The sequence below is a fragment of the Anomalospiza imberbis genome, chromosome 5, assembly GCF_031753505.1.
Source record: "Anomalospiza imberbis isolate Cuckoo-Finch-1a 21T00152 chromosome 5, ASM3175350v1, whole genome shotgun sequence".
NCBI classification, from domain to species: domain Eukaryota; kingdom Metazoa; phylum Chordata; class Aves; order Passeriformes; family Viduidae; genus Anomalospiza; species Anomalospiza imberbis.
This window is the reverse complement of record NC_089685.1, coordinates 50,119,834-50,145,413: the sequence shown is the minus strand read 5'-3', so window position 1 is coordinate 50,145,413 and position 25,580 is coordinate 50,119,834. Positions and strand designations below refer to the sequence as shown.

Genomic DNA, 25,580 nt, shown 5'->3' with positions numbered 1-25,580 from the left:
GATAAAAAAAGACAATGAAAGTGTTCTTTAGTAATAATACAATGTCCACTTACCTTTTACAAAATAGCTTAAACTATATCATTGCTGCAAATTTACTCTAAAAGTTACATGGAAAGATTGAAAAAGCTCAAACACAGGAACATTTTCTTAAATGAAGGAACAGGTTGTGGTGACTGGGTTTTTTTTAAAAAAACCTCTTATTCCTGCTCAACTAGAACTACATAATACATGGAGTTATCCTTTTTTTCCATAGAAGCATTAAAATGATCAGCACTCAGGAAATAGTGATGGAATTAAGGTTTTAATGTGCCAAATACTATGCTGTGAGAAAGTATGAGCAAGCGTATTTAGGGAAACATTGTGAAGTCATAGCAACAACTGGTACAGAAAAGCACTGTTTTTACACCCTTACTTAAAAATAAACTGTATACTGAGATAGGAACATTAAGTGGTGTGAGTCATGCTACCCTCACAAAACAGAATTATTACAGAAGCCAGGCCTTTAGCACATTTTTTGTCAGGGTTTGGTCCTCCCATCCTCCAAGTGAATTTGCAGAGGTTTCACAAGTAAGGTTCATCGCACTTTTCTTTTTCTTATTTTTTTTTTGTTTTGCAGGGTCTGCCATTTTACTATAAAAGAAAACCTATGAACAACTACAGATGTCACGTAAAATCTAGAAAATTTAGATGGATACAACAAGAAAGATGAGTTCTGCACAGATTCTCCACAAGTGATCACCTGCATCTCACAGAGCTGGCGGTTCTTTCGTCAGCCGGACTGCAGCAGAACCAAGAACTCCATAGGAAAGCACAGTGCCCACAGCCACTTCCTATATTCCCACAACAGTTTGGCTTCATCCACTCTTTTTTTCTCATTCCACAACTCCAGGCACATCTCTTTAGACTTTTTTCTTGTCCCCCAACTGCTAAGCTAACAGTGGCCCAAGTGCTGCAGCCACCAAAAAAAGCAGCCCGGAGAAAGCCTTACCAGTTCAGAGCCCCTGCTGCCTTTTGTCACAAGCACACTTTAGCCACGAGAGCTTATATAGACTAAAAATAAACCACAAAGTCCAAGTGCAGAAAGTAACTCCATCCTAAACAGTACATACTGTAACAGCTAAGGAAATGATGCAAACAAACAAGGCTCCAGTTTCTTGGCCCTGACTTTTAAGCAATTCTTGTAAATTAGGATACATTGATCTTTGCCACAAGGAAACAGACCTTAATAAATAAATGTGCCTTTTTTTTTTTTTTTAAGCTTCCTCTTAGGGAACATTCTAGGCATGCTTTATGCTACAGACCTTGAATTTCTTCCTCACTGCTAGTGCCCCACTGTGTGAAAACAAGTGCTATAAACATCCTGAGGGCTCAACACACAAGAGTTTTAGAAAATATTAACTAATAATGAGCAAGCAGACTTTCAGATACTGCATGCAAAAGCAGCTGAACACAAGATGCTGCCTCTGTTCACAAGAAGTTGGTTTTGGTATTAATTTGAAAGCAATTTGCAAAATTCCTTGCTTTGTTCGTGTTGAAATAATTGTTGGGTTTTTTTTTCCTGTGCAAATGCAGACTATTAAGAGGCTAAAATAATCCAGTGAATCTCAAAATTTCTCTTAAAGCATTCATTTTTCAACAGGAAGATGAGGAAAAGCTTTTAATGAAATCCTTCAGTTAAACCCCTTCAGGCTTTTAATAACAAATAACTTTGATAAACTCTTACTGTGAAACAGGTAGGGCTGTTTAAAGTGAGATTTTCACATTCTGATTTCTTTTGGAAGATTATGTTTATTTTGAAAATGTATTTCACTGTACTCAAAAAGATGGCATTAAAAAAAATCTAATTACAGTCCCATGGACAAGAGGCTCCTTTAAAGCATGGCAATCACTAACTGTGGGCCTAGGTGAAAAACTGGTCGACAAACGAGAAACATCTCAGAATCACAGTGACACAACCTTCCAAGCATGATCAGCTCCGGTTGCTCAGGGCTTTTACACAGATGGATCTTGGGAACCACCAGAGATGGAGATGGCACAACTTCTCTGTGCAACCTATTCCAGTGATTAACTATCCTCAAGATGAGATACAGAAGAAAACAAAAAATTAATCCATATTTAGAAAACCAAATGGTGCTGCCATGCATTGTCTCCAAGGACTCTACAGATGCAAGCTGAGAGAGACAGTCTATCAGCCTCTAGAAGAGAAAAGCACCTGGTCACATTACCTTTTAAATTTATTTTTGGAATGACAGCATTTGTCACCATGGATCTGACTCATCAAGATTCGAAGTTTCATGACTAAGGACTGAATTACTTATGTATAAGAACATGACTCAACTTCAATTAGCTGCTCCTAAGAACTTTCAGCTATAATATTTTTCCTTATTATTCACTGAAGTCTCAGGTTTTGTTCCACACAGAATAGGAGGAAACAAGACTTCCTTGTACAGAAATAAATACAGTCTATGCTCTAAGTGTGAACTACTGTGGTTTACTACTAAGTGTACCTGCCATGAACATGCTCAATCTCATATTCCCTGGTTAAATAAAGCAATTTAGATGTTATTTAATTTTCTATTTTGTCCAAAGAACTTCCACTATAAGAGCTTCCAGTTTCTTCAGGGTTGCAATCTGTTTACTGTTCACTTAGAAAAAGTGACATAACTTCTTTAGCAATATTGTAAAATCATGTAAAAAATGCTGTTAAGAATCACAGCTACTGACACTGCAAAGTCCATTAATTAATATGAAAAGTAAATACAGGAAAAAAGAATGCTTTGGTTTACACATTCAAGTGACACCAAAAAATTCCAGCCCTTGGGTGCAGGGAAAAAATGCATCAAACCATGATTAATCACTGCTACTCAATGCTGTGAAGTCTTCTAATTGCAATCAGCAGACACGACTAAATTTTATTAACAGAAGTTAGGCCTTAGATTTTTAAAGGTAGAGTCTCAAATCCACTCGTCTCAAATCTGTAAAACAGGGAGAATAGCACCCTCCTCCACAGGGATTTAAGATAATCCCTTCGTCTCCATCAAGAAAACAACTACGGCAACAAACACCAGAGAAAAGTCCGTAAAAGGAAATTGAATCACTGTTTCTTGGGGAATTCAGCCTCTATGTTATAGTTGGCAGAGCCATGCACCAAATGATTTTTGGAAAGAAGTTGACAGCAACCTATTTGGTGAACCGTGAGCACTAAAGGAAGGAATCTAGGAAATGCATGCTGTTACAGACTCTGAAAGCTTATTTCCTACCAGGCACAACACTCCTGAGACTGACAGCAATGTTTATTCCTAGATTTTCTAGTTTGGATAACTGAATCATTTGCCACCTAGACATTTTTCAGTTAGCAAATAACATAAAATGGCATTAAATAACAAAAAGCTATCAGTTCATAGTAGTCATTCATAACCCTGAGTAACAACAGACGCTTTGCACTTCTCAATTAAGGAAACCCTGAGTTTAAGGTTGCTTGGTCCACAACAACCTCCTTGGTATTGGATTATATTTGCCCATGCCCACATCTGTTAAATGCTGAATGTGAAACCACTGAAAGTAGCACTCATTCACTGCCCTAAATGTACAAGCCATGAACACACATTCAAGTCATAGTTTCAGCACACATCAGATCACTAAACAGATTAAACTTCTATGATAATTACCACATGTAACAAAATCCCACACAACTCTAGTGAGGAGACAGTCTCTAAAATTAAACTCTTCAGGCACATTAACACTGTGTCATGCAATCTTACAGTGGATACATTCCATCATCCACAATAAAAGAAGTAAGAACAGCCATTTTGGTCATTATTGATTATTTTACTAAATAAATGAAACTGAGAATTACTGATCAAACAATTGGAATAACACACAGCGCAGAAGTACACCCAAAACATGAGGCAATGACCCAACATGCTCAAGAAGACTCTTGGCCTACAGATTTTCTTTCATCCATGTAAAACACTACCTCGCTCTCACACTCCAAAGAAGACTGGCAGCCCTGGTGTTGGCAGCTCTTATCTCCTGTCCTCCATCCCCATAATTAGTGGCCAGACATGCTGGTTAGACATGCTGCTGTTACACATGCTGGTTTTTTTGCAAATTCATGACCTAACCATCCCTAAGAGCTCCCACATGCTGCCAGCAGAGCCTCCCTCTGCATTTTTCCAATTAACCAGGAGATACTTGAAATAGCAACACTGACTTTGTGGAAAAATTATTTTTTATTCTCAGCTTGACAAGCCAGTGCGTGTAGGTGTATTATTTTAATTGTGCAATTTTTTGTCCTAACCAGGGAAGCTATTAATCACCTTCAGAGGCTTTGCAGAGGTTTTTATTTAAAGTTAGACACTGACCACAGAAATTATTAATGCTGCAAAATACATGTTTTAAACGGTAGAGATACACCAGCTAAGATACAAAGTTGAGGAAGTGATGTGGGGAGCTTTAAAATATTTGCATCTATTTAAAACAAACCTTAACATTTTCAGATTATGCTATTTTTAATCTAGAGGCATGAGGGGAAAATCCACATTAATGTTTTCTTCACTGTAAGAAAAAAAGTGCATAAAATTTGGCTTTGAGTAAATTTTGCCAGAAAAGCATCTGAAGAACTCAGGATTATTTGTCAGTTAAATAACATTCAAAAATATTCTTTGATTTCTCAAATTGGATGTTTTCTACTGTTTAGGATCAAGTGATTAAAATGATAAAGTGCAGGAGGAACTTTAATTTAATTACAGATGTTCACCCTTCCAGAATGTTCACTTTTGTAATGCCTATGACATCACACACTAATTCATATGTCCTGTCAAAGTCTCCCAAAATTAAATGAACCTTAATATCTTGGCATCCTTCCTAAATAAATAAAATTGAGATAAATATGCTTTTAGGTTTGTTTAAAAAAAAAAGCATGAAGGGAGCAAAAGACCACATGTTTTCAACTTGCAAATTACACTTTGTAAGCATTTAGTCTTTAAGTGTCCAGATACTTTCAAAAATAAATAATTGATTTTTTTATCTAGTGGAATTAGATGGCTTGATATATACACTCATAATGAAAACTTATTTCATAAAATGTCAAGGGAAATATCTAAAGCATATACATTTCATACTTAGCTTCAGTAGAATTTAACAACAGTGCAAAACCAAGGAGAGTGCAGAGCAGTGATATTGATGGATTGTCCAGGAGAGGAACCATGAAACAGCATTTACAGCTGCACTGACAAAGCAGTTGCAGAGAGCAGTGACACGTACACAACTGCTCTAAAATGGCCTATAATTAAGAAGCAAAATAGAACATTACAAGAAGCACTGCCTCAGACATCAAAACTTACTTATGTGACCACCCAGCACAACACCGCTCTACTTCAAAACAGAAACCCCAGAAAAGGACACAAATAAAAAGCAATACAATAACCATTCTAGAAATGGATGTGTGTTGTGGACAGCAGGCTGTATGAGCCCAGAGCCATCAGCTCAAACATGATAAACACACTCCCTTACATTCTAACAAACACTGCAAATCATCACACTCAACAAAAATACTTTTGTATCAGCTATGACACAGTAGAGTACATTTTGGTAGGAAAAGCAACTATGACTGTTGTTTGGAAAGTCGTTCCACATTCTGTTTACGAGCTATTTACCTGAAAAGGCATGCCTTAATTCACTGGTATTTTTTTCAGCTATGTAGCTGGGCAGCTTAACTGCACAGATAACCACAATACCTGCTCAGCACTGCCCAACCTCCATTTCCACAAACACAATTCTCTCCTCAGCGTGTACTTTAGCACTTCCTGTGGGCTGATGAAAACCTTGTAGCTCAAGCTAATGTCTTCCCCCCCCTCCACACTGCAGCACTCAAAATAACACAGGGTTTTCAGTCATAATATGATTCTGTATAGCTGCAAAGCTGAATATTTGGTGTACTATAACCTTTAGGTAAGACCATGGGTGGCCCATTTTAAAGGAAGGTATTTTTAATCATACAGCTGGCTTCAGTGGAGGAGAGTGTTTTTAAATATTTTAGTGAAACACGTAGGCACACTTTGCAGATGCGTCACTTAGGAAACAGATGTGTTGTTTCAGTGTTCCATAGTCAAAAGCTGTACTTTTCCATCTCAGGAAATACAGGGCTGTAGTATTAATCAATGAAATACTGACATGCATTGAACAGATCTAAACCCTTAAATGATGGTGAAACAGGGCTGTCTTCCTGAATCTGAAGGTTGCACTGAGGAGCTACTGTTCTTTACTTCAGGAGAGAACCAATTCAGATACCTCATTTGAACCAAATTCAGCCTGGTCTTTAACACAGACTTGTTTCCAAAGCTTAAATCACTGTTAGAAACTAAATCTGTGCATTAACAACATGCCAGAATACCCTATTTTCTGCTTATCTTAGTGAGATACAGATGACTATGATTGGCAAAAACTAGGAAGGCTGACTGGGGCAGGGGAACCAGCATGGGTGAACCCATGAAAATCTGTGAACTCTTCAAGTACTAGTGAATTTTTCTGTCACTTTTTGTAGATACAAATAAAGGATGATTTCCTTACCATGGAAAGAGAAAGCACAAAGAATAACAGACCTTCCTACAGAGAGTCTCAGAAGGACATTGCTGAAGGTGAAAGAGAAGATCCCCAGCCACAGTTAAAATAACAGACCACAATGTGCTCATGTTATACTTGATATAAACAGTACAGAGTCGTCACATTTCCACACAAAATTCCTTGGAGCTGAATGGATTACTCTGTAGTAAGCAAACCCAGCAATTTTCTAGGCTAGATCCTCAACACAAGCAGCCTATAACACCAGAAATTATTTGCTAGTATAGCTTTTGCTCAAGGGACAGCCAAAGCTGGCAAAGAACTGTATCCCAGGACTTGCACCCTAAAGCACAAATTAAATGACCACTTCCATAACTGTCGGCTCAGATCAAAGCCGTGAGAAGGTTTTAAACAGTAGTTTCCATAATTACCAATTTTCTGCAGGCATTATCCCCTCACCGCCATAGCCCTGCTGACAAAAAAGCAGGTCAAATCATCACGCAACATTCCTCGACTCTCAAAGTACACCACAGAGTAGTTCTGTATTTGGGGAAACCACTAGCAATGTAAAAACTGCTAAAGAAGGTGGCCTTACAACTTAAAAGCAACATTTTCAGCTGTGACAGTCATCAGATTATGCACCATTTAATCAGTTTCATTTCTGGAACTGATACAAAATGTACAGAACTCTGCAGGATACAATTCATAAATACAGAAAGAAAACAACCACAGGCACATTTAACTTCAACTATCCTTTTCTACAGTAAGGTAAATGAGTAATTATTCATTTAGGAACAATAAAAGATCTGTCCAAGTGATTAAAAATCAATGCTGTACTGTAACAGCACAAAAGAGCATGTGACTGTATTTCATATTTAAGATTAAATAAGATTAATTCAGATTTTAAAGCAAAGTGAATGCAGCTTCGAAAGAACTACAAGGAGAATTTAAATTGCTTGGTTGTGTTAAAGTTGGAGAGAAGGTTACTCAATACCTAGTTTCATTAACATGGTCACTGAAAAAGAAACTCCTGAATTCTATTTAAACAGATTTTCAGCTCAGTGAATCTGAGATAAACTTTAGCCAGGACTTCTCATTTTTCTAGGCAATTAAATTTTCTGGTCCTGAAATGGTAATTACTGCAACAAGGTCAGAAGACCTCTACTTACAACTTAGTAATCTATACAATACGAGTTGCTGACTTAGTAGAATTAAACATTCCCTAAACACATGTAATTATTTTTGGTAATAAATATAATTAACTCGCTCCTTACCATGTACTAAACTGATTGGTCTAAGCTACCTGGAAGTATCACACTTAAATATTAGGATCAGAGATCATATTTTATGGTCTTCCCTGTACATGCAATTTGACAAGCAAAGACAGAAAGGTGGGGGGGGGGGTTGTTTGTTTTGATTTGGTTGGGGTTTTTTAAAAACACATACAGTACACTTACACCTACTTTAACCTTAATGCAATGGAAAAATCAAGAGTTTTCAGTGTGCAAAACAAGGTGCTGCTTTAAAAGAGGCACATGAGATCCAGGTTAGGCAAGAGAGGTGAGAGTTTTTCTTTGGTTCACAGAGGTTTCACTAATCTTGTTAGGGGTTTAGAAAAGAAAGCACAGTAGAGCAGCCAGGCTTACCCATGATTTTCAGCAATCTGGATACCTGTTATGTGACCTTACACAGCTCACAAACACACAGATCACTCAAATGTAGAATCCCTAAACATAATAATAATGTGAGATGAATGCTAAAATTTGGTCAACTAACCTCACAAAGAGTAGTCTTTTCTACCACTGCTGCCACTTTTCAGGAAAAGGAAAGCTTTTTATGCCATTTTAAATTAATGTCTGACCAAAGTACAAGTAGGTCAGCCATCTACTCTGCTACCTAAATTGGACTGAAGTTCAAGGAAAGTGGGACAAGAGGCCCCATGAGCTGACAGCTCTTGCTCGCATCATCACCATAGTGTTTTTGCAGTTAATAAAGCTGTGCCATCACTGACTGGGGAGCACTGAAACAGCAGCATATAACCTGTATATGAGGAACAGTCAGAAGGCAGAAAAAAGAAAGGTAGATAACCCCAACCAGATTCAATTTAGTGCTCTCTCAAGGGCAGAGTCTGAAAAACTCTGCTGTTGAAGATTCAAGCATGCAAGACTTATATCAAATAAGACTAAAGTTGATCACCGTATTGAAACAAAGTCTTAGTAAAAGCAAGAATTACACAACTGCCTTTTTTGTCATATATGCTGCTAACTTCAGCATTTTAAATGGCTACACAAGGATTCTCAATTGCTACTAAAGGTACAATAACACGCCTTTTTTCTTTTTGAATTTAACTTAACTCAGTAACAGTCAGTTACTTAAGTCAGTGTTACTTAAGTCAGTAACACCCACACTCACAAAACAGCAGTATGATAGTTGTAACAGCTGAGAAAAGAGGGCACAAATAGCTTCAGAATAAAGTGATCAAATTTCTTAAGCTATTTACTGCAAATCATTCTACGCATGATCACAAAACTGCTTAATGCTATATTATATTCAAATAGTTATATATGTTATAATGTTATATTATATTCAAATAGTTATTATATTCAACATAGTCATTATATTCAAATGCAACACCATCTTTTAAGTGAAAATAGAATTCAATTGGTATTTTTGCGTGATGCATAGTCGCATGAAGCATCTTAATAGACAAAAATCAGTATCATGTAATAAAATCATTCTGAATTACAACATCCAACTTGCACATGCTCAAAAAGAACAGCTTGAGCTGGATTTCTAACATGTACTTTGTGCATAAAGCATATATGTAATGGTCTATATGCCCACAAATACATAAACCCATATATAAACTAGAGTTTTAGCCTAGAGCTGTTTAACACATTGAGACTTTCAGCCATCTTATAAAAGGCACTACCAGGGTCCACCTCCAAGGGATTTTACTACCTATCACTAGCAAGTGATCTCGTGCTTCTGAGTTCAGCTTGAATGTCTCACTAGATTCCATCCCACATTTGCCTCCCAAGGTTTGTATTCCAGCTGACAGCTGGGATATCCCCAGTGCCTGTCCAAGGCCAGGATGGGGTGACAATGAACACAGACAGAACTGCTCCATGACACTGTGGGCAGGGCTCTGTGTCCCTGCTCACAATAATATCTCAGCCAGTGCTCTACAATAGTTTGTGGTTACTGAAAAGAGTCACCTGTCTACATATGACTGCCATTATAAAGCCATATCTCCATATGGCTCGTCAGTTAAGAGGCTGAGCAGCAAAGGAATCAAAAAAAGGATTAAATGATTCAACAGCTGAAACAGCTGCAAGATGAGAGCTTCAATTATAGAGAAATACCTTCCAAGTTTAACTGAAAATAAGATTTCTGTTTCCCCATTAATAAGAAAACCAAGTGATGTGCTTATTCAATGAATAATAAATTTCACATTGAACCATCATCTTATGGTAGAATAAAATAGATATATAAGACTTTGAAATACTGCAGAAAAAATATTAGACAATGAAGAAAACATGACAGAAAGTGCATATAGAAAGATATTTATAATATTGTACAAGCAACACATATGATGCTTTTCATAATCACACTCTTCAGCATCACAATTCAAGTCAAGAGCATTTCAGCTGAGAACACCTGTGAAATTTAAGCACAGACATTTCTCACTTCTGGTTCGGAAAGCTTAAAGTCTTAATATGTAAACATTTTGATAAAATGTAGGCCCACCTCTAGAAAATCTCCTAAATCCACAAAGCTAATGCCCCCTCTAGTAATAAACAGTACCATGGTAACTCCTTGGTCATTTCAAGCTGTCTTGAGAAGGCGAGAAGTTTCTGTAACCCACGAAGAGAGTCCCTCCAGTAACTGCAGCCATGAGCTCATTAACACTTGATGCTAATAAAGGCAGCTCAACAGCTGAAGAGTCAGGGTCAGGAGGAACCTTCACACATTCATGGCTCAGACCACAGCTGTTTCAGCTGTTTTGTCCTTACTCCTAAAGCTTAAGAGTACAGAGCACACGAAAGAACAACTCTAAAAAATATTTTTAAAATATGCTTTGGAGTATCTACTAAGGTTATCTCAGAACATGCAAAGTCACATTTAAGACAGATGTGTAATTTAAAAAGACAAGACTAAAGGCACAAAAGAGAGGTGGTGAGTATAGCTGTAAGGGTTTTCTTGTCACTAAGTATTATTAACCTGTGGTACAATATCTGAAGGGCACACACACAAATACTCCCATAGTGGTTTCTTTCTTTCCTTTTGTGTTTAACTTGAAATTCATTTCAATTCAAGTTAATCTTTGCAACTGTCAATCTCTAAAGGATAAAAGAACTGCTTCACCAAGGGAAAATATCCAGTTGATGCAGTCACCCAAAATGATAAAAATAGACAATACACTTAAAAATAGCTACATTTTACATCTAAAAAATAGCATTAGTAAATAATGTGCTATGTAGAGTATTCAAGAGCTTAATATCCCTTAATAACCTTGATTCATTAGACAACATGCATTTATTCTCTATCTTGTGATTTATGAAACTGAAAATGAAATGTCCAACTCTTGGCACCTTCCAACAAATTGCCTACCTTTTCCCCTTATGAGGGCTATAAAGAATTTGAATATTCAGCATATTTCATGGGAAAACACTTTCTAATCTACTTTATGTTTGCCATACTATCTTAAAAAGCCTGTAGCCATAATTCCAGCTGAAAATGCCAATTTCAAACCAAGGAAGGCTAATATTTATTGATCCTGTCATGGACCAGTGACACTTTAGCATTGGAAATTCTGCTCATTTGAGTCTGACAATTGATGATCTAGTTAACTATGACAGAGGATAATTTAGCAGATTTTGTTTTCATCAGGAAAAAAAAAAACAAAACATTACTTTTCAGGTCCACAGAAGATAAATGTTAGTTCTGTTTGCATTTTTAATGCCAGATTTTAATTGGGAAGTCGACACAATAACTGATGAAATTGGGAAAAGACGAGGATTATGGTGAGGGTCACAGGATCCTGAAAACAAGTCCTGGGAGCAGATGAGGTTGGACTACTCAATATCTCTTCAAAGAGTGTTCAACAACCACACTTTTCTACAGTAATCAGATCCCACAAGAAATACTTCAGCTGTGTATTTGTCAAGTTATAATGATCACAGAACTGTGAACAGCCTGACCTCTCTAGTCCAATCTTTCATGGGAAGGGAGCCTTGCTGAGATTACACAGCACCCTGTCCAGTCACAGCTTCAAAGTGTTCAGTGGTGGGGACTCTACAATCAATTATCTACCAATTCACAAGACATCACTCAACTTCTGAAAGACAAAAGCTAGAGTGTCATTCTCATGGCCAATTACATTTCATTTGCTTTTTTACCTTCTGCATACACACAACTGTAGTCCATTTTTCTTTTTTCTTATGCTGAAGTACAAGGCTACACAGATGAATCTTGCAGCCAAAGCTATTCACTGATCCTTTAACTATGAATTCTAATATGTGAAGAAAAATTTCATGGTACTGGTACAACACAAATGTTCACACTATACTTAATTCATGTAATGACATAGGTCTTTCACTATGATCCATTTTGCATGACATAAATTGCAGATATTCAAATAATTAAGCTAGAAAAAACACTCATTTGGTACACACATACTCAACAATTAGTCTTTGTCCTGGCCATGGTACATCCTCATATAACTATCTGCTCCTTATCACATGAACATATTTTTATTGTAGCATCCACTGGTGTGAGATAAAACTCTATATCCAAACTATTTCAGACTTGCATTTCTACCACGGACACCTAAAGCTCCTTTTAAAGGAAGACAGCTGTCGTTTCAGAAATATTTGTGTGTCTATTCTTATTGATACACAAATTGAAGGATTTTAATGACACCAAACCAGTCTAGCCAACATTTTGTTAGAACTAATAGCCACTTGCAGTTCAGATGTAAGAACTTTCTCTAAAAGAAGATACAGTAATTGCCACACGAATCTTCTCTTGGTCTTCACTCTGAGGCTCTCAGTAAGGATGCCTGGTACCAACTGGAACAATTTAGAACTGCTGCATAACTGTTATGCAATATCAGAAGAGTCCTACAGTTTTTTTCAAAGTTCTCCCTGGATGCTTGTATGAGAATATGTGAACTATATCCCTACAACATTCACCAAATAAAGAAGTTTCTAAAGATAGCCTCTTCAACCTAAAAATAGTGCAGCAATAAAGAAGGCCATTTGAACAGGTTTAGTGCTGGCTCACAGTTGTGACTAAGTCCTAGCAAAATTACTTTTAAAATTACTTTTACTAACTCCCCATGGTTCCAACTGACAAAATGCATCACCACTGCCCATTTTCTTGTGTCTGGAAAGGTGAAAGTCAATGGAAGACAGCACCACCATAAACACGTTGAAAAAAGTTCCTCCTAATGTCACTGATACAAAGTAAACAGGACACAATTATACAAGAAGGGTTCTTTTAGCTATGAGAAAAACTTCTGGCTCAAGGGATCCAATATATCCAAGTACAAAGCCAGTACTTTTGCCTATAAGATGAAGGCACTAAAAGCTCATCCAAATTTTGAAAACCTCTAAATTCTTATTTTACAGTCCTTCAGTTAGGGAATTTCAACAGTAATATTCCAGAATATATTCAATGATTTCAGCATTTGGAGGCAAGTTACTTCTGTACAGCTTACTCAGCTTAACACAGATAATCAGTAATTCTGTATTGAGCTCTGAATTCCAGACAAAACCAAAAGAAATCAAGTAACAAATTGCAAAATGAATTTTCAAAGACCTAACTTCTTGCTTGAGTATTTAAGTTTCAGCAGCCTAGATTTAGGCAGAACTCCAAGCTGTTGCATTTTCATTTTATATATTTGACATATATATGCCAAATCCCTACTTGCACTTGTCTTTCACCTGAGATGATTTTTTTTCCCCCTTAGGACAGAAAAACAACTGGGAAACAAGATATAAATGTCTTTTTAAGCTGATGTGGTTGGACTTCCAGGAGCTCTTTCAGTATTCACAGCTACATAAATTCTAATGTCAAAGCCTAGGTGCAATATGCTATTCTCTGCACAGCCCAATAATTCTCTTGAGCCGCTTCAGCTGCATAACTAGAGAAGGTAGCTCAAATTTAATTCATTCTGGGAAGCAATGTGGAGATTCCTGGAGGATTGCAACAACAGTTGACAAAGCAATTTAACAAGAGCTGTAAGTTCTACATTGCTTATTTCTCCCCATTTGCAGGGTTGAACACTGCACAAGTTAATTGGTATTGCATTACAAAGAGTGTTTCACAAGATTTTCATAAAAGCTTTTTTTCCTGAAATGAGATTACATAACTTTCTTCTGTAACTATTCACTGCAATAAAAAAATTGAAGGATTCACGTGATTTCCTCGGCAAATTCAAAACATATTTTGAGAAGCGTGTTTATAAAATCTTCAGCTTTAAAGAGCCAATTTGTACAACAGATTTTGATGGTATTTTTCCTACCTAATAAATTGCATTCCAGGGAGTGTGCTAGATAAATTATATGCTTTACACAACCCTGAAAATTAAAGAAACCCAAACACACTATAAACTTCAAAACGAAAATACTAACATCATTCGCAACTCAGACAAATCATATCAAAAGATATTATACTAGGACAGCAATATTCACTCAGAAAACATAGTATTTTATCTGTATGTATGAAATAATTAATATGCGAAAGAAATACTGCAAATGCAAAAAAATAAAACACAAACCAAATGAAATACCTTTAGTACTTGAAAACTACTAGTACTTGAAAACTTCCAAACCTGTTCATTTCTTTCCTGCTGTGCAATAAGATACCCTTGCAGTGGCATAAAAACTTCTAAAATTATTACTGTAAAACTAATAATTTTGTTTAGCAACACATTAATTACATGCTAAATTTAGCACTACTTTTCCTTAATTACTCAAGGTGTTTCTGCTATGCTTTACAACAAGTAGAAACAAAGGTGATTCCTATCCAGCCTCTTTTGCAAGAAAGGGGAGGAGGGATAAAGGGGAGGTCTCCAATCACAGTTTTAGTTTCTGTATAGGGCTAGTAAAAAACCCCAGCTAAATGGATCTCTGTGGAAACAGAAACAACATCATATTTTACCACACTAATCAAAGTCTAAAGCATAGAAACTACAGGTTATCTTGCAGAGCCCAAAATAAATTCAGAATCACTGTAGGATACTTGTTTCATCTATTTGTGTTTATCAGTGATGGATCTGTTTGGACTGACCCGACAACGATTAACACTGCACAGCACAGATTTTACTCATGGCACCACACACCATCAGATTTACATTCTACTAGAAACCAGGGAATAGCCTATGCTAAACCAAGAGCTAAAATGCAGTCATTTGATACAGACTAAACACACATGTTGCTCTCTGATCTAGGGATGCAACAAGCCAAAGCAGAAGCAGCTGCCAGTATACTACTTTGGACAAAGAATTTCTTAGCCAAATTCAAACCAATTTTAAGATCAAATCTCATTTCAAATAAATTTTAAGGTTCACATATATATCACTTAAAACTATATGGATTGTCCTTTAATTTCTTCAAATTTGTGTGTATGAACATAACTAATTAATTTGGTTCTATCTCACTGAATAGCCAAGACATTCATGATATCCCAGGCACCTTTACCAGTGCACACAACAATTAAACAAAGAAAACCACAAAATGTTCTGCAATACTGTTCTAAGATGCTCTCTCCTAGCCAATCTAAGCACCTGCCCAAAGAAAAATAAATCTGGTGGTATAGTAGTTCACTCAGAATAGCCAAGAAAGCAGATTGGACAGTATCACAGAACAAAAGTAACCCAACTAAATCTACTCCTCAAATTCCAAAAATTCTAACCAAACCCGACCAATCAATCAACCCCCCCGCCCCCCAAAAAAACCAACAACCAATAAAACCCAAACAAAAACCACCAAATGAACAAAAAAATCCCTCACAAAACCAAAAAGCACAAAAAACAAACACCCAAAAACATAAACCCAAAGAGGTTTCAATAAGGTAGGGAAGCAGTTGTTCAGTCTGGAAAATGATAGCAATAGCATGGGGTTTTTGTACACCTAGATTTTACCCTGGGAGAAAGAAAAAAAAAGAAAAGGAAAGAAGATATTAACATTATAAAAACCACACCTGATTCTTTCCACAAAATTGCATCAATTTTGGAAATCAAATATTGAATTGAAATTCAATGCTACTTCTTCAAAACCTTGTGTGCTAACAGATTAATCTCAATCATCTCCTGGGAGTTTCAAAACAATTATTTAGCATTCCCTTTTTACTGTATTTCATTATATAAGAATAAAATATCAGCATTAAATCTTAGAAACACCTATATTATTTACAAGTGAATATTCTAAAAAGGCAAGGACTTTTGGCTCCTTTCCACTTGGAACTTGTTTAACTTTAAAAAGTATTTCAATTGTCTTCTGGTACTTCCACTCCAGAATATTTTAAGAAAAAAAAAAAAAAAATCAAGAAAACACACAGAAGTTTACCTTTAAATTGATGAATTTGATATCATTTTATACTTATTTTCTATTCTCCCATGGATTTGAAATTGGTAAAAATCAAGAAACAAGTTCAAGCATATCTGCAATTCCCTTAACTGTAGACAGTGTAAGGGTAGAGTGTGAGTGAAGAAGTGTCACATCTTTCTCAACTGCATTTCAGCAGCTCAGGTGGCACAGCTTCAGCTGCCAGGACAAACAGCAGCGTTGCATTTACACCCATTCCATTTCCCCTCCTTTATTACACCTGACCACCTTTGGCATGCATCTGATTATAAAAGCACTTATACAGAGAGCTGTTTACATTCAACATTCACTTTGCAGGTCAACTTTACAGAAATTATTCACTGCACTGCATAGCTCAATACATAGCCTGATCACTTTGTTATGGCATAAATTCATTGCACTGACAGTGATTGATACTGTTTGTGTCACATCCCCAGTCATCCCTCCTGACCCATCCCTATGCCATCGATTCTGTTTGGGAAGTCAGGTGCTAAGCTTGATCCAGCTGAAAATGACTCTGCAAAAATAAAAAAGTTTCTTGCTGGACCAGAGAACAGACCCCAGACACAGCACAGCCAGATAAACACAACCACCACGGGGCACGTAGCAAGAACAAATAGCTGAGCACCAGTGAAAAACTCTGATTTCCTGTTTTAGTCACAACACAGACTATCACTGGTTTTGAAGTAACTTATTACTGCGAGTAGAAGCAGCAACAAACTTTGGAGCCAGTTTAACAAGCTACAAGATGTTATGCTAACACAAAGAATAGGCAAGAACACAGACCACACACAAGATACCCTTCAGAGAAAGGCTGGAACCCTGAAAGAAAGGCAAAAAGATTTTTTTCTTTGCTTATGTGTAAGCATACAAGTAAGAGATTATATTATTGCCTTTGGGAACATAAATCAAGGCCATTTAATAACACTGAAACTTCACTGTACATGTCACACAGCCGAAGAGCTTGTAAGTGGTTATGTAGGGAGAAAGGACTGGTCAAGAAAGGAGTAGTGAGACTTCTGCAATAATATTCATTACTCATTTGAAATATTAGCAACTTTAAAGAACAATTAACACTCCACAGCATCTCTGCACCACACAAGCACTAAGTGGTATCTACTAGAGACCACTAATGCACACTACACAACACAGCACACACAGCTCCTTCTGCAACGAGCTGCTGTGGGAATGAGAATTATTGTGGGGCCCTTTGGTCCCACCCGTGTGTGTTGCATGTTTCACCTTCCCAACTCCAAAATTTGTATGGGATTTATAGGTGACAGTGTCCTAACTCAAACAGCGCATTGAATTCACCACGAAGGAACTCCATGCATCCACACTTCAAAAGAGAATGGATGACAGAACTAGAAGTCATCCTGTCCTGAGAAGCTCAGCTTCAGCAATCTGATAAAGTAAAACTGCTTCAGTATTATTTTAATATTAGTATATAACAGATAATCACACAAGACTTTTTTTAATAGCTGTCCCCAAAGCCAGATTAGAAGAAGAAAACCACATTACCTACAGAAACACCTCTAAGTGAAGTGGAAAAGAAGGGAATTTCACAGTAACAAATATAACAAAAGCTAGAAATAATGGAAGATAGCAGAATGAACACAGAAATAACTGTATTGGTAGACTGCAAATATATTTAAAGCTCCTTTATTATCCTTACTGTAACAACCTTCACAACAATGCTATCACCCAATGTAGTAACAAGGCAGAAGATGAATAATCTTATTTGACTGGTATGATTATTAGCCCTTAAATTAGAAATTAAAAGGACTTAGAAGCCCAAACCAGGTTTTGTTCAAGAATTTTAAAATTCAATTTGGCATGCTCTAGCACGCTCAGCACAAAGAATCACCCTGACAATGCCCAGGCACTCCCTCCTTCATGCTCCTGAAGGAAGCCTTTCCCCCCTCCCTGGAAAAATTACCTGAGGTGGTGGAGAATAACCTCCAGGTCCTGGCCGTGCCCCTCCTGCCTACTGCACAAATTAACCTGTCCTGGCCAGAACCAGGACAGGTTAATTTAATAAACAGAACAAGAGAGATTCCATCTGAGTATACCAAGTTGATAATTGTTATTACAAAGTAAAAAGAAAGATACTATACAACCAAATCCTTAGCATCACTTTCTTTTTTATGAGGACACCATCCTGACTGATGGTTTCGTTATTCTGATCAAGATACAGAATAATACAACCTCAGTCTGATGTTACATTTATTTTAAGTCCTACAAAGACAGAGTCAAGAAATATAACAAAGTTGGATGTGTTAATCAAGGTACTGCTGAGCTTTTTATCATTATTATTGGTGATTGTGAACAGACCAGGAATCATGACTGATCTACTGCCCAGACAAATTTTTTAAAAGCCTGAGGAAATATTTAAAATAATACCAAAATCAGTGCTGATAAACCTATCTGGACTGTTTGCCAAAACAAGCACAACCTAAAGATCCTAATTTGCAATTCACATTGGGCTGTACCAAGACAAAGTTTAATTTCCCTACCTCATAAACATGAACTAATATTTTAAGCATCAAGTTTGAGGAATTCTGAAATGGAGCAGAACACTCAGCTGAATGTGCTCAATGAATTTTAGGATATAAATAAAGTGCTGTTAGGTAGGCAGCTAGAAGTCTATATTACTTGACTATGCATCAGAGAGATTACCCTGTTAGAGGCAGCAGGACTAATTAGCTAACTGGGCACCTAAGAGTGTTGTGGTAGACTCTACATCCATTTTATCTAAAGGGGAAATTTTCTTTGTGGAGGTAGCAAATTCCAACAGGGATTAATTCTAAGTCCTATGGATGGTCTTTTTCAGAAAAGATCAGATGATTACAAATGGTTCTTTCCTGGACTAAAATCTATTAATCATTCTTCTACATTTCTTCTGCATACTATTAGCAATTGGATAATCAGCCTAATTACATATTTTAAGAGCAGCAGCAATTAAAATGTGTTTAATCAAATAATAATATCTTCAAATGTCTACAGAATGCTAATGCATGATCCACCTACCAAAACTGCCTATTCATTAAAGCCATCTCCAACAACTGCTCCTGAGGATACAGCCAAATTTGCAGCCCATGGAGGACCCCAGAGTGGAGCCATGAAAGCCCAAGGGGGGCTGTGACTCCCCATGGGTAGCCCAGGCTGGAGCAGGCTCCTGGCAGGACTTGTGACCCTGTGGGGCACCCACACTGGAGCAGGCTGCTCCTGAAAGACTGACTCCCTGGAAAGAACCCACACCACAGCACTTTGTGAAGAACTGCAGCCTGACAGAATTCATGTTGGAGAAGTTTGTGGAGAGCCATCTCCTGTGGGAGGAGAGAAAGAGTGTGAGGAGCAAAGAGTAGCTGAGATAAACATGTGAAGAACTGACTGCAAGCACCATTCCTTGTCACTCTGTGCCACTCAGGCAGAAAAATCAGAAGTGAAGTTGAGCCTGTGAAAAAGGGAAGGGTTGGTTGAAGGTGTTTTAAGATTTGGGTTTATTTCTCACTACCCTCCTCTGACTTGATTTGCAATGAGTTAATGTCCCTGAATCGAGTATATTTTGCCCATGATCATAACTGGGGTATGATCTCTGTCCTTATCTCAACTTGTGAGACTTTTGTTATAGTTTCTCTGCCCTGACAGAGTTGCTTGGTGGGCAGCTGGCATCCAACTATGGTCATCTCACCATAGGCCACCAATGACACAGTAAGAGAATAAAACTTTTCTTCACATAACTTCCCATTTAGAACTCTGTTTGCTTAAGACAGCATGGAAGTGTGCTTTGGGAAGCGGCACTATGAATCAAAAGTTATTGGCAAAAGTTATTCTTTATCCATATGTGCTGGTTGTTACTACTTTCAGTTGCACCAACTTTCAAAAACAACAAAAACCTCAACTCTCAGAGCTCTAACATAATAACCAGTGAGAAGGCAATATTCCCAGATGTGGGTGTAACAGTTTCTAAGAATTTAACTGCCCAAAAGAGGAAAAGCTAACTACTCAATTTATTTCTATCTGTATCTGAATGACACTAGACTGACAGCACTCTTTATATGAAGCTCTCTAACACACAAAAACTAATGAAAAGTTGTGTAAAGGAAATGGTTACCTAGTTTGTCCTATATAAAACAGCATATTCACATTTTGGAATGGAATCATAACCTCACTCAACACAGCAAGAACTTAGGAGTAATTTCCTTCAAATGAGTTCCCTCTAGACCTTAAAGCAAGCTGTTCAGCAGCACCTAGAAACTAAGCACAATTATATGTTGACCAGGTATCAGATTACTTTGAGTGCTTAGATTATTTCAGGTAATTGAAAAATGAGTTTTGAAGCATTTATCTTTAACTATTAAGGGAAAAAGAGAACCTGAAGACTTGGAAAAAATGTTTTTGAGAATATTATTCAAGGACTGTGGAAGTAAGCATGCCTACAAGTTGATGTTGCATACCTGTGGCTCCATTAAATACAGAGAGTTCATTTAACAGATCTATACCTGTTTATCCATTTATCATTTCTCCCAAAAAGAAAGCAGCATTGTTCCACTCAGCAGAGGTAGATATCTGTCAAATTGCCAAGAAAGCCTCAATTAAGGGAGAGGATGAGAGGTTTAAATCAAACCAAAACCATGTCCCGTTTGTCCTATGACTCACTGCAGATTATTTATTAAAATCTGTACTTCACATAACCCCTTTTAAAAAGGGCATATTAAGCATATTCACTCTGCACCTTTTATTTAACACATTAAGTCAGAAATTAGGAAAAAAACAGCTCATTATATTCTCTGTCATATTACTTTAAAGTTAATCAAGTATGGCTGTGCATCTGCTATTGAGAATAAAAGAAAATATCTTTTAAAAAATATTATTTCGATATTCAGCTACTATTGCTATGCCAGGTCAGAAGTTCTGTGCAAGCTGTTTTTGTAACCCAAAACCCTGGCTGTGAGATGCCAGGCACAAAAACTCTGCTAGGCCTTTCAGAGCCCAGTCCACATACACATTTTGTTGCTACAATCACCACGTGGCAATAGATATACCTGGTATGTGGGAGAGATTAATGTACAATCATACATGAATGGCAGACTCATGAGCCCTGTTTGTGCTACTCATGCACAAAGACACAATAAAATAAGACAGAAAGAATATCACACTTCTGCAACAAGGACTTCAGGATGAACAGTACAGTGACACCAAGGTCAGCCTGTTTTATTAGTAGCAAATGACTTATTACTTTATATCAAAAGCTAAGAGCTTGCAAGTACAGCAGGATTCCATGATGCATTAATCAGAACTGGCAAAAGAAGATACTTAGAACATACTTTCACATCCACAGTATCACTTGAAGTCTGAGTGGTGCCCATTTTCAGGGCATATACTATGTTACATTTACAAGTTTATGTCAAAAGATGACATAAAATCCAGCCTTTTTGGTTTCAGTAAAACTCTGTCAAAGAAATATTTAATAATACCATGCAGACCATTTGCACCATTTCTGCTGTTTATACTGTAGCCTGGTTTGTCATTCACTGCTCTAGGGTATGTGATAAAAGGCAAAGAAGGTTGTTTAAAATTTTTAGTCTACAGATGCCTTGAAATTAGTTCTTAAAGCAGAGTCCTACACAAGCAGAAAGGATTAGCAATATACACTGGCCCAAAGCCAAACAGTTCAAGATAAAGGTTTCCAATACTATCAAAATATTTACAATACCTTGTGAAAGTCAGAACAGTTTTAAAATATTTGCATAATCTAAAAATTTGAACCAAACCACCTTACTTAAAGCCTGAGAGACATTTTCTTTTTGCCTTGGAGCTCCTCACTCTGCAGTGTTACAATAGCCCTGTTAGTTCTACCCCTGTTTACTAATTAGGGCTGGGAACCTCCTCAAATATTGACACATCCTGTCCACCAAGATCCACAGGACTCTTAGCAAGTGCACCAGTGGCACAAGCAGAATCCCTCACACTCCAAGGAGCACTCATCAGGACAGATTCTAGACCAACACCATCACAGAAATTTGGATTACCCTCCTCCCCTTTGCAAGACACCTTAAAGGATAACACATAAAGAAACAACATTCAAGTCTCGTGACAAATTGGACTATGGAGGCTGTGAACCAGCCCCAGAGTACAGCAGCTGTTTTACTGTGCACTCCAGGTCGTTCTTCTCAACCCCAGTGAGCCAACCAGCCAGGTAACATTCATATTAAATACAGCATTCTATTCGATCACAGGGTTTATCTCAGCACAGTTACATCACTCGTTTAGTTACTACTTCTTCCTTTTCATCTCTTGGGAATAGTTCACTGTTACATTAAGTCAAAAATCAGTAACTGGGTTTAATTGAAAGGAGAAGTGTCACCTCCTGAAGTTCTGGGGATTATGACAGAGTCTGAATTAAATCCCATGTTACAAAGAAGTTGGTAATCTCACAGACTAGTCTTAAATTCAAGCATTAGACACTTCAATCCAGGCCTTGGGCAACAGGAAAGTCATTAAATCCTAGTATTTTTTTTAAAAAGGCACTCATGTATTAGTTTATATGGTTGTTTAAAAAATATATTAACAAAAAACAAAACAAAACAAACAAACAAAAAAAAAAAAAAAACCAAAACCAAAAACCACCTTCAGTCTGCATCCACTCTTCTCCTGGCTTAATGCATGAGAAGATGAAGTTTTTCCAGGAGCTGCTTCACTAAGAAAACCAGGCACCAACTCAGAAACAGAAAGCTACCTTTTAGCTACTTTGTATTACAACACAGATTTGTACAAGCACAGGCAACTTTTGACTGACAGCACTGCTAACCATTTCACCCAATTCCTGCAATAAGCACGGAATTTTCTTAGCCTTCATTTACAGGCTACCCATTCAACCCACAGTCACCTCCAGGCTCATTTTAAGCCCAACAGGGAAGCACAGAAATGACAGATGGACATCTTTCAGCATGCAGCTCACTCAGTTCTAGAGCAGGAAAAGGTGTCCGTATGCTCCACAGACAGACCACAAGAACAAAACTTCTCATTCCTGACACTAAATCATCCAAACATGTCACCTGGTAAAAATAACAGGTTCACTGATTTCAGATCAACATTCAAGTGGCTTGTCACAAGAAAAGAAAGCAGACATGTACCCACCAGAAAGATATATCATATAGGTATTTTCTGAAGGCACTGTTTAAAAACATTCATAGACCACAATGATCTAGACCACAAAAAAAAAAACCATTTTATTATGATGGTATATCAAAGGCATAAAAAAGAAAAAATTGATCCAGATTTGCAAACTATTTCCCAAAGGGAGTTTGGAGCACTTCAGCACAGAACGGTCCCGGCAAGGTGGCACCGGCACACCTCTTCTGCTCACCACACTGAAGCTGTGGTGTACAGAGATCAGGGATCTCTAAGACGATGCTGCACTGTGCTCAACACACATGCTCCTTATGCTAATATGTGCTCCTGTTTAAGCTGATTCAGCCATAATTGGCAGAATATAACTACTATCTTTGAAGGCAAATTGCAAGTTTGACAAAACATAATTTCAGGCAGGTACAGGTATAAAACAGCCAGCACATGAGCGTTCAGTGTTAATAACCTTAATAGTAAAGAATGCAATTAACAAGTTTGGACCATCTGAAACACACTTGGCAAACTCTTTTAGTTCGAGAATGATCCTTTTGTTGCATTAAACCAGAATGAAAACTCAGTTGTTTACATAATACAGCCTTCACTATGGCTCTTATAATAATGCACTACTATTGTTTTAAACTTTTAAAAGCAGGGGAAAGGTTTTTGGCTTTAAAGGAGAGCTGAATAGATTCTGGCATTAAATCCAAATTACCAGAAGGGAACCCCTCACCCACTCCCCAACAGCAAGAGAGAACAGTCTCGTGGCAGCCTTCTAAGCAGGAGGTCGTAGAGCACACAGAAACAAAAGTGCCTAGCACATCCACGACTCATTTTTTTACCCCAGACTGTGTCAAATGAGCTAACTTACACAAACAGGTACAGGAAACATAAGGAGTGGTGAACTAGTTTTAAATTATCCTAGCTAATCTATGATTTCAATCAAGTAATTCAAGCGTTTAAAACTGCAAGACTGCATTTAGTTTTAAAAATGTTCAATTTACAAAGAACAGAGTAGAGCACTTGCATCTTTCTGACTTCTTTTGGTGCTCAGGCAAAAGGATGACTAAATCTATCAGCTTCTGAGTCACTCCAAGCAGAGACAGCTGAGAAGGACAGACACAGCGAGCCAGGCAGACACTGTACACACGCTGTTCTTCCCTAACCAGGTATCCTCAGTGCACATAAAGAGATGTCTGTCTCTCACACATGGGAGACATGTGTCTCTGGGACATGAGGAGACTCTTTCCATAGGCCAAAAAAGGGAAAGTCAAGAGGGAAGGAGGCAACGGCAAAACCAACAAGCTTGACTGAGCTGGGTCATTACCAGTACTCAGGAGGGCCTGAGCTGTCTAAAACCTCACTCCCCCCGTAGAAACATCTTCTCCCACCGAATCAGCATCGTTACCTGCCATCATCCGGGGAGCCGGGATTTCCAAGCCGCGAGCTAAAACCCAGCTGCTCAAGTTTACGACTCTATCCTCGCCTTCTTCTCCTCCCCAAACCACAGCCGCCACCACACCGAGTGGGTCACTAAACTTCCCCGAGCAGGGAGCTCTCCCCTCCTACAGGAACCGAGCCAGTGTCGTCATCCCTCGCAAGCCCCAGCCCTGCCCTTCCCCGCCTGGCGCCGTGCAAGGAGAGCTTCACCTTCCCCGCGCCCGCCGCAGCGCCGTGGGGTGGGCGACCCGCACCCAGCGGGCTCCCCGGGGGTCGTCCCCCGGCCCGGCCCGCTCGGCCCGACCCCAGCACGGGCAGCGCCGCCGGCCCGGCCGCGGCACCGGCGGCTCCCCCCGCCCGGACCCACCGCCCGCCATTGCCCAACGGTTCCGACGGGGATCCCAACCCGGCCGCCAGCTCGAGCCTCTCCCGAAGGCAGGGCCCCGGGGCGCGGAGCGAGCCTCACCTGCAGCGCCGGGACCTGCCCGTCGCCCGTGCCCGGCGGGGGTGGGGGTGACGAGACGGCGAGAGCGCGGCGGAACCGACCCGACCCCTGCGCTCCGCTCCGCTCCGCTCGGCGCCGCCGCCCCCGCCCGCCTCCCGGCGCCCGCCCAGCCGCCTCCCCATTGGCCGAGAGCGCGGGCAAGCCATCGCTCCGCCGCCGCCTATTGGCTCCCCGCGACTGCCAATCAGCGCCGCTTCCCCGTCGGGGGCGGTGAGGGCCGGGGCGCGCACCCGCCGCCGGCGCGCGCTCCCCGTTGGCCGTCGGGGCCGGCCGAAGCCACGCGCGCGACCCCGGCCCCGGCCCCGGCCCCGGCTCGGCCCGGGGGGCTCCGACCGCCCCCGGCCCCGGCT

At 38.9% G+C, this 25,580-nt stretch overlaps 1 protein-coding gene across 4 annotated transcripts in view; it reads right to left on the bottom strand.

The window, feature by feature from the left end:
• PACSIN2 (protein kinase C and casein kinase substrate in neurons 2) overlaps positions 1 to 25,351 on the bottom strand; it is a 53,571-nt gene extending 28,220 nt beyond the window's left edge. For 3 of the 4 annotated variants that reach the window (XM_068190626.1, XM_068190629.1, XM_068190630.1), the window contains exon 1: positions 25,192 to 25,351. The gene's annotated coding sequence lies outside the window, so the exon portion shown is untranslated. Of the gene's footprint in view, positions 1 to 25,092; positions 25,118 to 25,191 lie in introns of those variants that run through there. The other variant, XM_068190627.1, reaches the window with a different exon arrangement.
• Positions 25,352 to 25,580: the final 229 nt, after the last annotated feature.